The following is an 18,723-nucleotide window of genomic DNA, read 5'->3' on the forward strand; positions in this document are numbered from 1 at the left end:
CACTTGAAACCTACAAGTGACTAACAATACACTGACTTAGCTCACACTAAGATTCACTCTCTTAGTCTTCTCTAGGATCCGATCAAGCTTGATCTCCTAAAGGAATCACCACTAAGATTCACTCTCTTAGTCTTCTTAAGGATACTGACCTACCCGGTCCCTTAAGGAAAATCAAACAACTGTTTGAGGTTGGTGTTTACAAAGGTTTGCTTCTAAATAAGCTGAGTGTAAACCAAATAAGAACAGATGAAGAAAGTAGAGGCTTGAATCTTTTCTTGTATTGCAGCTCTTGGTTTCTCTCACTTAGCTTTCTTCTTTTCTTCAGCCTTTTATAGTCCAAGGTGCAAAGGATATTTCTGTTGAGAGAATATGACCGTTGGAGGGCATTTCTGGAACTTCCAGAACCTGCTGTGGCTGAACCTTGGTAGGTAGGCTTGTCAGAATAGTACACTGCTCTTGTACTTCTTGATAGAGACATTTGCCTTTAACCAATGACATCTGATCAGAGCTATGCTTCGTGTTGGAACTTGTGAAGCTTGGTGATCAGAGTCAGAGGGATGCTTGGATCCTCTAACCTTCGTAACTTCTGCTTCTGGACCTTCAGAGCTTCTGGACCTTCAGAGCCTCTGGTCCCTCAGAGCTTCTGGTCTTCAGATCTTCTGATCCTCAGATCTTCTGATCCTCTGATCTTCTGATCCTCTGATCCTCAGATCCTCTGATCTTCAGATCTTCTGATCTTCAGATCCTCTGATCCTCAGATCCTCTGATCTTTAGATCTTCTGATCTTCAGAACTTCTGACGAATATATCTTCTGGTGTCAGAATCAGAACCTGTTTGTCAAAACACTCAAGACAAACATTAGAGTATCATAGTTGTTCATCCACAAATAAATACTTGTTATCATCAAAACATAGAGTTGTACCACATGACCAAATCTTGATCTCAAACCCCACATTTGGACTTGCCTAGGGTTGTTCATCCAACCCGAAATATCAAAGATCACCAGATCAATGAATCTCCACTACGAAATTGCGTCAAAACGCTCAATCCAACAAAAGCACAACATCACAAGTATGGAAAAGCATCATAACATCAACTCATCATCAAAAACAACATCAGATAAAGCATAAGTCGAATTTATCGACGCCTATCATGCAGTCATAGCTAATATGTAAGTTGCCCTAACCTTAGGCGCTTTCCTTACTAAGTTGCGACTCAAATCAAATCCAGTCATATCTTTGCTTTCCCGTGTTGGCTCACTTCCGTCTGTTCTTTGGCTTCGTCGTCAAGCGCTTCCGTTATTCATACCCTTCATAAGTACACATAACATAATCACTAATTGAGCTACCTACTTTCCAAGTCTAAAGCTACACTCTCAAGCAATTGACTCGACGAAATCACAAGTTAAACTCAATCTCCTTAATGGTTATAAACCATCAAGATCAACCTCAGAAATTAAGATAAGTCATCATAATGACAACAAAGCAATAACAAAGCTTCAAAATCTTATGACTTAGTAAATCAACTTTAAAACCAAATACTCATATGCTTGTCAAAATAGATAAGTACACATTACTAGTACTTACTCCTCTCATTTTCCTTAGAGATCTCAGTCTCTAATAGGATACTCATTGAGGTATTTTCGCAATACTACACACCACTTCCCGTTAAAGCAATTAACACAACATCTGCAATAGCATTCTCCTATCATCCTCCTTAAGTAATCTCTTCCCGTTTTCTATTCCATAATCCTCTTTATCCTCAATACTTACTTATCAAGTCACCTACAACAACTTAATGTCTCAACTCGCTCTCACGATCTATTCCTCAAGCCAACGTTGTATCATTATCAATTCTTATCAAAACCACTAACTCTTATCAAATAATCCATAAACCATAGTTAACTTCCAAGGCAACCAACTCTTCTTATCTAATGATTATGTACTTATTCATGACTCATAAGCTCCTTCAAAACGATCGAATCATTTCTCTTAAACTTAAACTCGCGATATCTCATTAGACACACAACCCTAGTCTCTTCGAAACTCCACTTTGGTTCTACAAAAATCCCAACTTATAGATAAGTCATCAATCTCTAAGAAATAACTTCTAGTCCTCAATCAATCCCTTAATCACTTCTAAGTCCTTGAACTTCCAAAGTTTCAAATCTAGACCTTCTAGAACCAAGTATTTATAGTAAAGCTCATAGACTTCTTGGAATTCAAGATTCAATCCTAAGTCATCTTCCAACATCAAGATTGCAATCATAACTTAATCCATTCTAATTAATACCTTTCGGAGTCTAATTCCTCACTCGGAAATCCAAACTTAATTGCTCTAACTCTATCCAATCTTGTTATTCCTAAGCATCCATCGACTAGCGAGATAGTATCAATACGCTTATTCCCTAACACTCCGACAACTTGTTCGACTTTCAAAACTTTTCGCAATCGCTTTTTAACGAATAAATGTGTGTGAACTCAAACGTTCTCTATTTTCATAAACGGATAAACAACGTACGTAAGTAAGTTTAAAAATATGTCTTCCTACTCCAAAGCATTGCAATATCGATTAAAATAAAAGGTTTTCTCATCTTTTTCCCAAAGCAATTCTTTTCACTTGAAATAACTAATTTTGTCAAACGATTATAAACTGTACAACAACTTTAGCTAATTGTTAAATACGTCAAATGAACTCCGAAAAATCTAATATTTTTATCCTGGCTTCATCTACAGGTTTTGTAAATCCTCATAAATTTTCAAGTCTAAATTCAAAGTACAAAATTCAGGAAAAATCGAATACTACAGCAGTTCGTGAGAAACGGGACAGCTTAACCCGTGCTCACCAAAATGCGTATAACTTGAGCTAGACAAATCGAAACGAAACGAAACCAGTGGCAAAAGTTTGCTCACAGAAAAAGCTACAACTTTTATGAAGAACACAAAATATTAACCGAAACATACGATTTTAACAGAACAGCGGCTACTACTTTTGAAAACAACAACAGTTTTATGTGAGTTTTCGCAAAAGCTTTTCAAGCACATTAAGGCTTAAAACAAAATCCTTAAAACCCCCAAAACCACTTAACTCAAAGGAAACAACTTTTTAGAAAACTTAATACATTAACATAAAACTCTACTCTACCACTCAACCTTCGTAAAGAGATTAGTAAAACATATTACATTAGAAATATATATTTTCTTCAGCCAATTAGCAGTAGAAAGAGTTTCAAATATGTTTTATATTAAAGTAGACTCTTGGGGCTTTCTAAAAAGTGGTCATACACCTAAAACGGATAAAAGATGAGAGAGTTATGCAATTTTCAAGTTGGAGAACCGAAACAGGAAATTGTCCCCTGCAGGTTCTGTTAGTGACGGAAAAACAGAGCTTTGTGACGGAAAAACTGATGTTTGTGACGGACTTCATAACAGAACGTGGTTTTGAAATTTCCAACATGTTCTCAGCACCAAAACACTATCTCAAACCATTTTGATTCATCTAAACCCCAGATAAATTTAGAAATCAAATATACAAACATACTAATCAAGAAATTAAGGCTTTTACCAAGGAAAATGAGAAGATGATGGTGGAGGAGCTTAAATCCCTATTTCATGAAATGATCAGATCTTGTTCTAAGAATTTTGAAGCATGTAAATGAAGTTTATCAATTAGAGATAGCAAAGGAAAATGTTTTACCACATGAGGAAGTAAAGTGGCATGGTGATGGTGTCTCCTTGTCATGATATGGAAGATGAAGCTTGAACAATACCATATGATGAATGGGGCTGTACGTTTGTGGTGCTGGCCTTCTCGTGGTGGCCATGGAGAGAAAGAAGAGGAACATGGTGGCTGCCATGGTGGCTTTCTTGCGTGAAGAAGGAGGGGCAGAACAAGAACATGTTTGTGGTGATGGTTTTCATGGTGGAAAGGAGAAGAAGAACGTGATTATGGTGGCCTCTTGGCTGGACTGTTGCCATGGTGAGGATGAGGGACGGTGGTGATGGTGTGGGTGCTGCACGTGAATGAAGAAGAAAGGAAAACCATGGTGGTGATGGCTGGCTTCGTTGTGGCCATGGAGAGGATTGGTGGCGGCTTGAACATGAAGGAAGAAGCAACTCGTGATGATGGTGAGGTGCTGTACAAGAGAGAAAATAAGAATTTGGTGTTGGTGATGAGGAGAAGAAGAGAACAAGAAAGGAGAAAACATGAAGAAGAACAAATGAAATGGGTATGCAGCAAAAGAAAGAAAAAAAACGTGAAGGAAGAAAGAAATGAGAGTGAGCCGAGGATGAGGTGGACGGAGGGATAAGGATGGTGAGATATTTTCTAAAGATACTTTGAGAAGATATATATTTTTTTAAAATCGGTACGAATTGATTTAGACACTGAATGATTTAGCTCATAAAGTTAAGAGAAAAATATATGAGTGATATATTATTATCCCAAAAATTATGGGGAACTCTATGAAATGATAAAATATAAATTTGAATCACTTTGAGCAAAATAAAATGATCCGTGAATCAAGAAATGAGTAGAAACTGAGCTAAAGAATAATTGTGAGATAATTAGAACAAATATGACGTTTTCATATTATGTGCCTAAGCTAGAATAATTTACAAGGAAAATGACAATAGTAACTATTATCATTTGAGAGGAACAGACAAACTTTAGATAGCTCACAGAGCGTTGAATTGAGTTTATCGAATAAAACAAAAGTTATGACTTATTAAAAATAAGAAGACTAATGATATTATTTCTATTTTCAATGAAACTATAGAAAATAAAATATTTTGAAACTAATTATCATTTAAATGATTTCCTTGATTCTTAATTAAAATCAAGTCAGGAAAATAACTTTAAAAATAATAATAGATTATAAACACTCAATTAATTAATATAATGAAATTAAATAAATAATCTAGTTATTTATTTCAGGGTCTTACAGTTATATTTTTTGAGCCTTCTGGAATTAGCGCCTAGGCGCTGGGAATTGGCGCCTAGTCGCTGGGAACCTTCCAGAGAGCATGTTTTCAGCTTGAATTGGCGCTCAGGCGCTCTAAATTGGCGCCTGAGCGCCCAGACTCGATTGTTTTGCCTATAAATTGGTTTTTAGACATTTCTCTTGGAACCTTTTGTCATTTTATCATATTTTCATAAGTTAGAAGAGAGGGTTTGAGTTCTAGAGCTTGAGGAGCTTTCTCTAAGCCCTATGTTTCAGGTTTCATCTTTATCATGCTCTCTGGAAGGTTCCCAGCGCCTTGGCTAAATCCTTTTTGCTTTGGGTTCTTTGTAAGACTTATGATGTTTTAATCTAAATTCCTATTTCTATTCATGAATCCTCTGAGTAAACCCTTGAATTCCATATCCATGCTTTATGCTTCAAGTTAGAACATGTGCTAGCAGTCAACCTTCCTCTTAGTCACAAATCAAATCACAACTTATCTCAAGTCTTAACACTCTACACAACTCGAGACTCAAAATCTCTAGCTTGATTAGTCTCACGTCAAACAATCCTTAGTCTTTAAACCTCCGAAGATCTAACTGATGTCCTCAAAACTAAAACCACTAACTCTCTTATTCACCCATGATTCTCAACTTACAAAATCAATCTCGACCATAAGATTCCAGTTCAACTTATAAACTCTCAGTTGCTAACCTCGTCGTGTTCCTCTGAAATCCAAAATCATTGTTTGATCATTACTTACTCCTCTAGAGTCTAACTAAGTGATAGTAAACCAACAAGTCTAGTCTCTCAGTGTATTTAGTACACAATCATATAACTTATGGTTTCATAACATTCGAAAGAATACTTAGGCATCTCCAACATTGAATCTATTGACTTAGACTATCTCTACTTAAAGTAATCATGCGAACTAACCATTTAATGACTACACGACAATCATCAACTTCCAGAGATTTAGATCTTAATCCTCTACAATCAAGTGCTTAACATAACCTACTTACCAGCTCGACTAATCATCGATCAAATCTAATCAATCCTCCTATCATCCTCCTTAAGTAATCTCTTCCCGTTTTCTATTCCATAATCCTCTTTATCCTCAATACTTACTTATCAAGTCACCTACAACAACTTAATGATACCACAATGTAACACCCCGATTTTCGGGTGCCACGGTAGTAACATGTTAAAGTAAATATGCAATCTTTTCCAAAAGGGATTTATAAATGTGAGTATTTATTTTTTTTTCCTTTTCGAAGTGTTTCTAAAATATGTAATGCATACTCCCAACCGTAAATAATTTACATCTGGCCTCGATCAAGGCACAGCATAGAGTACATGACAAATAAACTAAGATCCAACAACGGACTAACTATGCAATGACTCCATAAATCCGATATACTCCCTATGATTTCCACACTGAGTAACCATAGGAAAGCAATGCACCGGAACCTACCCGAAACCTTAAATACAAATCATAAAATGATCCTGCAAGCTTAAACCAATAACGGTAAGCTTTTCTACCCAAAGGCTCTAGCCCTACACCCGACTCTATTCTTCGAGTCTTCTATAGATCTTCCAAGTGGAGTAGCATCTGCTCACATCACCTCCTTTCGTCGTCTGGCAGCAGGCCGACCGCCCAAACACAAACATACAACCAAAGCCAAGGCGCGAGGGTCAACTCACAGTAATAAGTAGATATACACTCAACATGTGATATGGGGTATAGATATATGTTGATATATATATATATATATATAAACAATCCTAGCATGTTATTGGCTCTAACAATGCTTCAAATAAATCAAACAGCACACAATTCCAGTCAGAGTGAATGTATGCGTGAAATGCAATCATGAATCCGGATTTGTGACGCGTTCCCGTTCGCCACAAGTGAAGCATTCCCGTTCTTCACTATGGATGAACCATTCCCGTTATTCATCCTGGATGAACCATTCCCGTTATTCATCCTTGGTGAACCATTCCCGTTATTCACCATATGATGAACCATTCCCGTTATTCATCATTTATGCAAGGTGAACCATTCCCGTTATTCACCATGATATGCACAGGTGAACCATTCCCGTTATTCACCCGATTGATGCAATATGGTTAGCCAAACAACGAATCGCCCTTACCACGAAAGTGTTTAGCTCACAAAACAATCTCAACAAACCCATGAGTTAGTGTCGGTCAATACAACACAACTCGGAGTAAGTGTCGGTCAATACAACACAACTCCATCAACAAGAATACACAAGGGTCTAGTGTCGGTCAATACAACACAGCCCAAACAACAAGAGCACTAAGTGTCGGTCAATACAACACGGCTCCAACAACAAGATAACCCAAGGGATTAGTGTCGGTCAATACAACACAACCCCAACAACAAAACCCAAAATCAAAGCCAGAGTCAGTGTCGGTCAATACAACACGACTCGGAGTTAGTGTCGGTCAATACAACACAACTCCCACCACAAAACCCACAAACAAAGCCCAGAGCCTGTGCCGGTCAATACAACACGACTCGAACAACACTCCCAAGAGTACTAGAGTACTCGGTGACTTTCAATCATCACCATAGCTCACCTCAGTGGCTTTCCCGATTCCAATAACTCTCCAAACCCACAACAAAGTCGACTTTTCCCCGTCTTTCGTAAATATTTTCCCCTTCAGTTCTCCTATGCTTAAACGTTAATAAAAATTGTTTCAATTCGAATTAGTCAAGTTATGAGTTTATTTCTCAAAGTCTAAGTTTCCCAAGTCTTTAGTTTTTCAAAGCTCTATCATTCTAAGTTTTCAAAGATCAACCACCCAAAATACATTTCCCGGGGAAAGTCTAAGAATTCCAACATATGGCTAAGTCTCAAACCCCACATTTGGACTTGCCTAGGGTTGTTCATCCAACCCGAAATATCAAAGATCACCAGATCAATGAATCTCCACTCCGAAATTGCGTCAAAACGCTCAATCCAACAAAAGCACAACATCACAAGTATGGAAAAGCATCATAACATCAACTCATCATCAAAAACAACATCAGATAAAGCATAAGTCGAATTTATCGACGCCTATCATGCAGTCATAGCTAATATGTAAGTTGCCCTAACCTTATGCGCTTTCCTTACTAAGTTGCGACTCAAATCAAATCCAGTCATATCTTTGCTTTCCCGTGTTGGCTCACTTCCGTCTGTTCTTTGGCTTCGTCGTCAAGCGCTTCCGTTATTCATACCCTTCATAAGTACACATAACATAATCACTAATTGAGCTACCTACTTTCCAAGTCTAAAGCTACACTCTCAAGCAATTGACTCGACGAAATCACAAGTTAAACTCAATCTCCTTAATGGTTATAAACCATCAAGATCAACCTCAGAAATTAAGATAAGTCATCATAATGACAACAAAGCAATAACAAAGCTTCAAAATCTTATGACTTAGTAAATCAACTTTAAAACCAAATACTCATATGCTTGTCAAAATAGATAAGTACACATTACTAGTACTTACTCCTCTCATTTTCCTTAGAGATCTCAGTCTCTAATAGGATACTCATTGAGGTATTTTCGCAATACTACACACCACTTCCCGTTAAAGCAATTAACACAACATCTGCAATAGCATTCTCCTATCATCCTCCTTAAGTAATCTCTTCCCGTTTTCTATTCCATAATCCTCTTTATCCTCAATACTTACTTATCAAGTCACCTACAACAACTTAATGTCTCAACTCGCTCTCACGATCTATTCCTCAAGCCAACGTTGTATCATTATCAATTCTTATCAAAACCACTAACTCTTATCAAGTAATCCATAAACCATAGTTAACTTCCAAGGCAACCAACTCTTCTTATCTAATGATTATGTACTTATTCATGACTCATAAGCTCCTTCAAAACGATCGAATCATTTCTCTTAAACTTAAACTCGCGATATCTCATTAGACACACAACCCTAGTCTCTTCGAAACTCCACTTTGGTTCTACAAAAATCCCAACTTATAGATAAGTCATCAATCTCTAAGAAATAACTTCTAGTCCTCAATCAATCCCTTAATCACTTCTAAGTCCTTGAACTTCCAAAGTTTCAAATCTAGACCTTCTAGAACCAAGTATTTATAGTAAAGCTCATAGACTTCTTGGAATTCAAGATTCAATCCTAAGTCATCTTCCAACATCAAGATTGCAATCATAACTTAATCCATTCTAATTAATACCTTTCGGAGTCTAATTCCTCACTCGGAAATCCAAACTTAATTGCTCTAACTCTATCCAATCTTGTTATTCCTAAGCATCCATCGACTAGCGAGATAGTATCAATACGCTTATTCCCTAACACTCCGACAACTTGTTCGACTTTCAAAACTTTTCGCAATCGCTTTTTAACGAATAAATGTGTGTGAACTCAAACGTTCTCTATTTTCATAAACGGATAAACAACGTACGTAAGTAAGTTTAAAAATATGTCTTCCTACTCCAAAGCATTGCAATATCGATTAAAATAAAAGGTTTTCTCATCTTTTTCCCAAAGCAATTCTTTTCACTTGAAATAACTAATTTTGTCAAACGATTATAAACTGTACAACAACTTTAGCTAATTGTTAAATACGTCAAATGAACTCCGAAAAATCTAATATTTTTATCCTGGCTTCATCTACAGGTTTTGTAAATCCTCATAAATTTTCAAGTCTAAATTCAAAGTACAAAATTCAGGAAAAATCGAATACTACAGCAGTTCGTGAGAAACGGGACAGCTTAACCCGTGCTCACCAAAATGCGTATAACTTGAGCTAGACAAATCGAAACGAAACGAAACCAGTGGCAAAAGTTTGCTCACAGAAAAAGCTACAACTTTTATGAAGAACACAGTTCGAAAATATTAACCGAAACATACGATTTTAACAGAACAGCGGCTACTACTTTTGAAAACAACAACAGTTTTATGTGAGTTTTCGCAAAAGCTTTTCAAGCACATTAAGGCTTAAAACAAAATCCTTAAAACCCCCAAAACCACTTAACTCAAAGGAAACAACTTTTTAGAAAACTTAATACATTAACATAAAACTCTACTCTACCACTCAACCTTCGTAAAGAGATTAGTAAAACATATTACATTAGAAATATATATTTTCTTCAGCCAATTAGCAGTAGAAAGAGTTTCAAATATGTTTTATATTAAAGTAGACTCTTGGGGCTTTCTAAAAAGTGGTCATACACCTAAAACGGATAAAAGATGAGAGAGTTATGCAATTTTCAAGTTGGAGAACCGAAACAGGAAATTGTCCCCTGCAGGTTCTGTTAGTGACGGAAAAACAGAGCTTTGTGACGGAAAAACTGATGTTTGTGACGGACTTCATAACAGAACGTGGTTTTGAAATTTCCAACATGTTCTCAGCACCAAAACACTATCTCAAACCATTTTGATTCATCTAAACCCCAGATAAATTTAGAAATCAAATATACAAACATACTAATCAAGAAATTAAGGCTTTTACCAAGGAAAATGAGAAGATGATGGTGGAGGAGCTTAAATCCCTATTTCATGAAATGATCAGATCTTGTTCTAAGAATTTTGAAGCATGTAAATGAAGTTTATCAATTAGAGATAGCAAAGGAAAATGTTTTACCACATGAGGAAGTAAAGTGGCATGGTGATGGTGTCTCCTTGTCATGATATGGAAGATGAAGCTTGAACAATACCATATGATGAATGGGGCTGTACGTTTGTGGTGCTGGCCTTCTCGTGGTGGCCATGGAGAGAAAGAAGAGGAACATGGTGGCTGCCATGGTGGCTTTCTTGCGTGAAGAAGGAGGGGCAGAACAAGAACATGTTTGTGGTGATGGTTTTCATGGTGGAAAGGAGAAGAAGAACGTGATTATGGTGGCCTCTTGGCTGGACTGTTGCCATGGTGAGGATGAGGGACGGTGGTGATGGTGTGGGTGCTGCACGTGAATGAAGAAGAAAGGAAAACCATGGTGGTGATGGCTGGCTTCGTTGTGGCCATGGAGAGGATTGGTGGCGGCTTGAACATGAAGGAAGAAGCAACTCGTGATGATGGTGAGGTGCTGTACAAGAGAGAAAATAAGAATTTGGTGTTGGTGATGAGGAGAAGAAGAGAACAAGAAAGGAGAAAACATGAAGAAGAACAAATGAAATGGGTATGCAGCAAAAGAAAGAAAAAAAACGTGAAGGAAGAAAGAAATGAGAGTGAGCCGAGGATGAGGTGGACGGAGGGATAAGGATGGTGAGATATTTTCTAAAGATACTTTGAGAAGATATATATTTTTTTAAAATCGGTACGAATTGATTTAGACACTGAATGATTTAGCTCATAAAGTTAAGAGAAAAATATATGAGTGATATATTATTATCCCAAAAATTATGGGGAACTCTATGAAATGATAAAATATAAATTTGAATCACTTTGAGCAAAATAAAATGATCCGTGAATCAAGAAATGAGTAGAAACTGAGCTAAAGAATAATTGTGAGATAATTAGAACAAATATGACGTTTTCATATTATGTGCCTAAGCTAGAATAATTTACAAGGAAAATGACAATAGTAACTATTATCATTTGAGAGGAACAGACAAACTTTAGATAGCTCACAGAGCGTTGAATTGAGTTTATCGAATAAAACAAAAGTTATGACTTATTAAAAATAAGAAGACTAATGATATTATTTCTATTTTCAATGAAACTATAGAAAATAAAATATTTTGAAACTAATTATCATTTAAATGATTTCCTTGATTCTTAATTAAAATCAAGTCAGGAAAATAACTTTAAAAATAATAATAGATTATAAACACTCAATTAATTAATATAATGAAATTAAATAAATAATCTAGTTATTTATTTCAGGGTCTTACAGTTATATTTTTTGAGCCTTCTGGAATTAGCGCCTAGGCGCTGGGAATTGGCGCCTAGTCGCTGGGAACCTTCCAGAGAGCATGTTTTCAGCTTGAATTGGCGCTCAGGCGCTCTAAATTGGCGCCTGAGCGCCCAGACTCGATTGTTTTGCCTATAAATTGGTTTTTAGACATTTCTCTTGGAACCTTTTGTCATTTTATCATATTTTCATAAGTTAGAAGAGAGGGTTTGAGTTCTAGAGCTTGAGGAGCTTTCTCTAAGCCCTATGTTTCAGGTTTCATCTTTATCATGCTCTCTGGAAGGTTCCCAGCGCCTTGGCTAAATCCTTTTTGCTTTGGGTTCTTTGTAAGACTTATGATGTTTTAATCTAAATTCCTATTTCTATTCATGAATCCTCTGAGTAAACCCTTGAATTCCATATCCATGCTTTATGCTTCAAGTTAGAACATGTGCTAGCAGTCAACCTTCCTCTTAGTCACAAATCAAATCACAACTTATCTCAAGTCTTAACACTCTACACAACTCGAGACTCAAAATCTCTAGCTTGATTAGTCTCACGTCAAACAATCCTTAGTCTTTAAACCTCCGAAGATCTAACTGATGTCCTCAAAACTAAAACCACTAACTCTCTTATTCACCCATGATTCTCAACTTACAAAATCAATCTCGACCATAAGATTCCAGTTCAACTTATAAACTCTCAGTTGCTAACCTCGTCGTGTTCCTCTGAAATCCAAAATCATTGTTTGATCATTACTTACTCCTCTAGAGTCTAACTAAGTGATAGTAAACCAACAAGTCTAGTCTCTCAGTGTATTTAGTACACAATCATATAACTTATGGTTTCATAACATTCGAAAGAATACTTAGGCATCTCCAACATTGAATCTATTGACTTAGACTATCTCTACTTAAAGTAATCATGCGAACTAACCATTTAATGACTACACGACAATCATCAACTTCCAGAGATTTAGATCTTAATCCTCTACAATCAAGTGCTTAACATAACCTACTTACCAGCTCGACTAATCATCGATCAAATCTAATCAATCCTCCTATCATCCTCCTTAAGTAATCTCTTCCCGTTTTCTATTCCATAATCCTCTTTATCCTCAATACTTACTTATCAAGTCACCTACAACAACTTAATGATACCACAATGTAACACCCCGATTTTCGGGTGCCACGGTAGTAACATGTTAAAGTAAATATGCAATCTTTTCCAAAAGGGATTTATAAATGTGAGTATTTATTTTTTTTTCCTTTTCGAAGTGTTTCTAAAATATGTAATGCATACTCCCAACCGTAAATAATTTACATCTGGCCTCGATCAAGGCACAGCATAGAGTACATGACAAATAAACTAAGATCCAACAACGGACTAACTATGCAATGACTCCATAAATCCGATATACTCCCTATGATTTCCACACTGAGTAACCATAGGAAAGCAATGCACCGGAACCTACCCGAAACCTTAAATACAAATCATAAAATGATCCTGCAAGCTTAAACCAATAACGGTAAGCTTTTCTACCCAAAGGCTCTAGCCCTACACCCGACTCTATTCTTCGAGTCTTCTATAGATCTTCCAAGTGGAGTAGCATCTGCTCACATCACCTCCTTTCGTCGTCTGGCAGCAGGCCGACCGCCCAAACACAAACATACAACCAAAGCCAAGGCGCGAGGGTCAACTCACAGTAATAAGTAGATATACACTCAACATGTGATATGGGGTATAGATATATGTTGATATATATATATATATATATAAACAATCCTAGCATGTTATTGGCTCTAACAATGCTTCAAATAAATCAAACAGCACACAATTCCAGTCAGAGTGAATGTATGCGTGAAATGCAATCATGAATCCGGATTTGTGACGCGTTCCCGTTCGCCACAAGTGAAGCATTCCCGTTCTTCACTATGGATGAACCATTCCCGTTATTCATCCTGGATGAACCATTCCCGTTATTCATCCTTGGTGAACCATTCCCGTTATTCACCATATGATGAACCATTCCCGTTATTCATCATTTATGCAAGGTGAACCATTCCCGTTATTCACCATGATATGCACAGGTGAACCATTCCCGTTATTCACCCGATTGATGCAATATGGTTAGCCAAACAACGAATCGCCCTTACCACGAAAGTGTTTAGCTCACAAAACAATCTCAACAAACCCATGAGTTAGTGTCGGTCAATACAACACAACTCGGAGTAAGTGTCGGTCAATACAACACAACTCCATCAACAAGAATACACAAGGGTCTAGTGTCGGTCAATACAACACAGCCCAAACAACAAGAGCACTAAGTGTCGGTCAATACAACACGGCTCCAACAACAAGATAACCCAAGGGATTAGTGTCGGTCAATACAACACAACCCCAACAACAAAACCCAAAATCAAAGCCAGAGTCAGTGTCGGTCAATACAACACGACTCGGAGTTAGTGTCGGTCAATACAACACAACTCCCACCACAAAACCCACAAACAAAGCCCAGAGCCTGTGCCGGTCAATACAACACGACTCGAACAACACTCCCAAGAGTACTAGAGTACTCGGTGACTTTCAATCATCACCATAGCTCACCTCAGTGGCTTTCCCGATTCCAATAACTCTCCAAACCCACAACAAAGTCGACTTTTCCCCGTCTTTCGTAAATATTTTCCCCTTCAGTTCTCCTATGCTTAAACGTTAATAAAAATTGTTTCAATTCGAATTAGTCAAGTTATGAGTTTATTTCTCAAAGTCTAAGTTTCCCAAGTCTTTAGTTTTTCAAAGCTCTATCATTCTAAGTTTTCAAAGATCAACCACCCAAAATACATTTCCCGGGGAAAGTCTAAGAATTCCAACATATGGCTAAGTCTCAAACCCCACATTTGGACTTGCCTAGGGTTGTTCATCCAACCCGAAATATCAAAGATCACCAGATCAATGAATCTCCACTCCGAAATTGCGTCAAAACGCTCAATCCAACAAAAGCACAACATCACAAGTATGGAAAAGCATCATAACATCAACTCATCATCAAAAACAACATCAGATAAAGCATAAGTCGAATTTATCGACGCCTATCATGCAGTCATAGCTAATATGTAAGTTGCCCTAACCTTATGCGCTTTCCTTACTAAGTTGCGACTCAAATCAAATCCAGTCATATCTTTGCTTTCCCGTGTTGGCTCACTTCCGTCTGTTCTTTGGCTTCGTCGTCAAGCGCTTCCGTTATTCATACCCTTCATAAGTACACATAACATAATCACTAATTGAGCTACCTACTTTCCAAGTCTAAAGCTACACTCTCAAGCAATTGACTCGACGAAATCACAAGTTAAACTCAATCTCCTTAATGGTTATAAACCATCAAGATCAACCTCAGAAATTAAGATAAGTCATCATAATGACAACAAAGCAATAACAAAGCTTCAAAATCTTATGACTTAGTAAATCAACTTTAAAACCAAATACTCATATGCTTGTCAAAATAGATAAGTACACATTACTAGTACTTACTCCTCTCATTTTCCTTAGAGATCTCAGTCTCTAATAGGATACTCATTGAGGTATTTTCGCAATACTACACACCACTTCCCGTTAAAGCAATTAACACAACATCTGCAATAGCATTCTCCTATCATCCTCCTTAAGTAATCTCTTCCCGTTTTCTATTCCATAATCCTCTTTATCCTCAATACTTACTTATCAAGTCACCTACAACAACTTAATGTCTCAACTCGCTCTCACGATCTATTCCTCAAGCCAACGTTGTATCATTATCAATTCTTATCAAAACCACTAACTCTTATCAAGTAATCCATAAACCATAGTTAACTTCCAAGGCAACCAACTCTTCTTATCTAATGATTATGTACTTATTCATGACTCATAAGCTCCTTCAAAACGATCGAATCATTTCTCTTAAACTTAAACTCGCGATATCTCATTAGACACACAACCCTAGTCTCTTCGAAACTCCACTTTGGTTCTACAAAAATCCCAACTTATAGATAAGTCATCAATCTCTAAGAAATAACTTCTAGTCCTCAATCAATCCCTTAATCACTTCTAAGTCCTTGAACTTCCAAAGTTTCAAATCTAGACCTTCTAGAACCAAGTATTTATAGTAAAGCTCATAGACTTCTTGGAATTCAAGATTCAATCCTAAGTCATCTTCCAACATCAAGATTGCAATCATAACTTAATCCATTCTAATTAATACCTTTCGGAGTCTAATTCCTCACTCGGAAATCCAAACTTAATTGCTCTAACTCTATCCAATCTTGTTATTCCTAAGCATCCATCGACTAGCGAGATAGTATCAATACGCTTATTCCCTAACACTCCGACAACTTGTTCGACTTTCAAAACTTTTCGCAATCGCTTTTTAACGAATAAATGTGTGTGAACTCAAACGTTCTCTATTTTCATAAACGGATAAACAACGTACGTAAGTAAGTTTAAAAATATGTCTTCCTACTCCAAAGCATTGCAATATCGATTAAAATAAAAGGTTTTCTCATCTTTTTCCCAAAGCAATTCTTTTCACTTGAAATAACTAATTTTGTCAAACGATTATAAACTGTACAACAACTTTAGCTAATTGTTAAATACGTCAAATGAACTCCGAAAAATCTAATATTTTTATCCTGGCTTCATCTACAGGTTTTGTAAATCCTCATAAATTTTCAAGTCTAAATTCAAAGTACAAAATTCAGGAAAAATCGAATACTACAGCAGTTCGTGAGAAACGGGACAGCTTAACCCGTGCTCACCAAAATGCGTATAACTTGAGCTAGACAAATCGAAACGAAACGAAACCAGTGGCAAAAGTTTGCTCACAGAAAAAGCTACAACTTTTATGAAGAACACAGTTCGAAAATATTAACCGAAACATACGATTTTAACAGAACAGCGGCTACTACTTTTGAAAACAACAACAGTTTTATGTGAGTTTTCGCAAAAGCTTTTCAAGCACATTAAGGCTTAAAACAAAATCCTTAAAACCCCCAAAACCACTTAACTCAAAGGAAACAACTTTTTAGAAAACTTAATACATTAACATAAAACTCTACTCTACCACTCAACCTTCGTAAAGAGATTAGTAAAACATATTACATTAGAAATATATATTTTCTTCAGCCAATTAGCAGTAGAAAGAGTTTCAAATATGTTTTATATTAAAGTAGACTCTTGGGGCTTTCTAAAAAGTGGTCATACACCTAAAACGGATAAAAGATGAGAGAGTTATGCAATTTTCAAGTTGGAGAACCGAAACAGGAAATTGTCCCCTGCAGGTTCTGTTAGTGACGGAAAAACAGAGCTTTGTGACGGAAAAACTGATGTTTGTGACGGACTTCATAACAGAACGTGGTTTTGAAATTTCCAACATGTTCTCAGCACCAAAACACTATCTCAAACCATTTTGATTCATCTAAACCCCAGATAAATTTAGAAATCAAATATACAAACATACTAATCAAGAAATTAAGGCTTTTACCAAGGAAAATGAGAAGATGATGGTGGAGGAGCTTAAATCCCTATTTCATGAAATGATCAGATCTTGTTCTAAGAATTTTGAAGCATGTAAATGAAGTTTATCAATTAGAGATAGCAAAGGAAAATGTTTTACCACATGAGGAAGTAAAGTGGCATGGTGATGGTGTCTCCTTGTCATGATATGGAAGATGAAGCTTGAACAATACCATATGATGAATGGGGCTGTACGTTTGTGGTGCTGGCCTTCTCGTGGTGGCCATGGAGAGAAAGAAGAGGAACATGGTGGCTGCCATGGTGGCTTTCTTGCGTGAAGAAGGAGGGGCAGAACAAGAACATGTTTGTGGTGATGGTTTTCATGGTGGAAAGGAGAAGAAGAACGTGATTATGGTGGCCTCTTGGCTGGACTGTTGCCATGGTGAGGATGAGGGACGGTGGTGATGGTGTGGGTGCTGCACGTGAATGAAGAAGAAAGGAAAACCATGGTGGTGATGGCTGGCTTCGTTGTGGCCATGGAGAGGATTGGTGGCGGCTTGAACATGAAGGAAGAAGCAACTCGTGATGATGGTGAGGTGCTGTACAAGAGAGAAAATAAGAATTTGGTGTTGGTGATGAGGAGAAGAAGAGAACAAGAAAGGAGAAAACATGAAGAAGAACAAATGAAATGGGTATGCAGCAAAAGAAAGAAAAAAAACGTGAAGGAAGAAAGAAATGAGAGTGAGCCGAGGATGAGGTGGACGGAGGGATAAGGATGGTGAGATATTTTCTAAAGATACTTTGAGAAGATATATATTTTTTTAAAATCGGTACGAATTGATTTAGACACTGAATGATTTAGCTAATAAAGTTAAGAGAAAAATATATGAGTGATATATTATTATCCCAAAAATTATGGGGAACTCTATGAAATGATAAAATATAAATTTGAATCACTTTGAGCAAAATAAAATGATCCGTGAATCAAGAAATGAGTAGAAACTGAGCTAAAGAATAATTGTGAGATAATTAGAACAAATATGACGTTGTCATATTATGTGCCTAAGCTAGAATAATTTACAAGGAAAATGACAATAGTAACTATTATCATTTGAGAGGAACAGACAAACTTTAGATAGCTCACAGAGCGTTGAATTGAGTTTATCGAATAAAACAAAAGTTATGACTTATTAAAAATAAGAAGACTAATGATATTATTTCTATTTTCAATGAAACTATAGAAAATAAAATATTTTGAAACTAATTATCATTTAAATGATTTCCTTGATTCTTAATTAAAATCAAGTCAGGAAAATAACTTTAAAAATAATAATAGATTATAAACACTCAATTAATTAATATAATGAAATTAAATAAATAATCTAGTTATTTATTTCAGGGTCTTAC

At 36.5% G+C, this 18,723-nt stretch overlaps 2 long non-coding RNA genes across 2 annotated transcripts; both read right to left on the reverse strand.

Moving 5' to 3' along the window:
* Positions 1-6,165: 6,165 nt before the first annotated feature.
* LOC130715729 (uncharacterized) lies at positions 6,166-11,389 on the reverse strand. The gene is made up of 2 exons (XR_009011751.1): positions 10,587-11,389; positions 6,166-8,193 (listed from the first exon to the last, which is right to left on the reverse strand). It is a non-coding gene; the product is annotated as an uncharacterized LOC130715729 (long non-coding RNA).
* A 1,666-nt stretch (positions 11,390-13,055) lies between these two features.
* On the reverse strand, positions 13,056-18,162 carry LOC130715732 (uncharacterized). The gene is made up of 2 exons (XR_009011753.1): positions 17,477-18,162; positions 13,056-15,083 (listed from the first exon to the last, which is right to left on the reverse strand). It is a non-coding gene; the product is annotated as an uncharacterized LOC130715732 (long non-coding RNA).
* Between the last annotated feature and the right edge of the window lie 561 nt (positions 18,163-18,723).

Source organism: Lotus japonicus, chromosome 4, assembly GCF_012489685.1.
Source record: "Lotus japonicus ecotype B-129 chromosome 4, LjGifu_v1.2".
Taxonomy (NCBI): Eukaryota; Viridiplantae; Streptophyta; class Magnoliopsida; order Fabales; family Fabaceae; genus Lotus; species Lotus japonicus.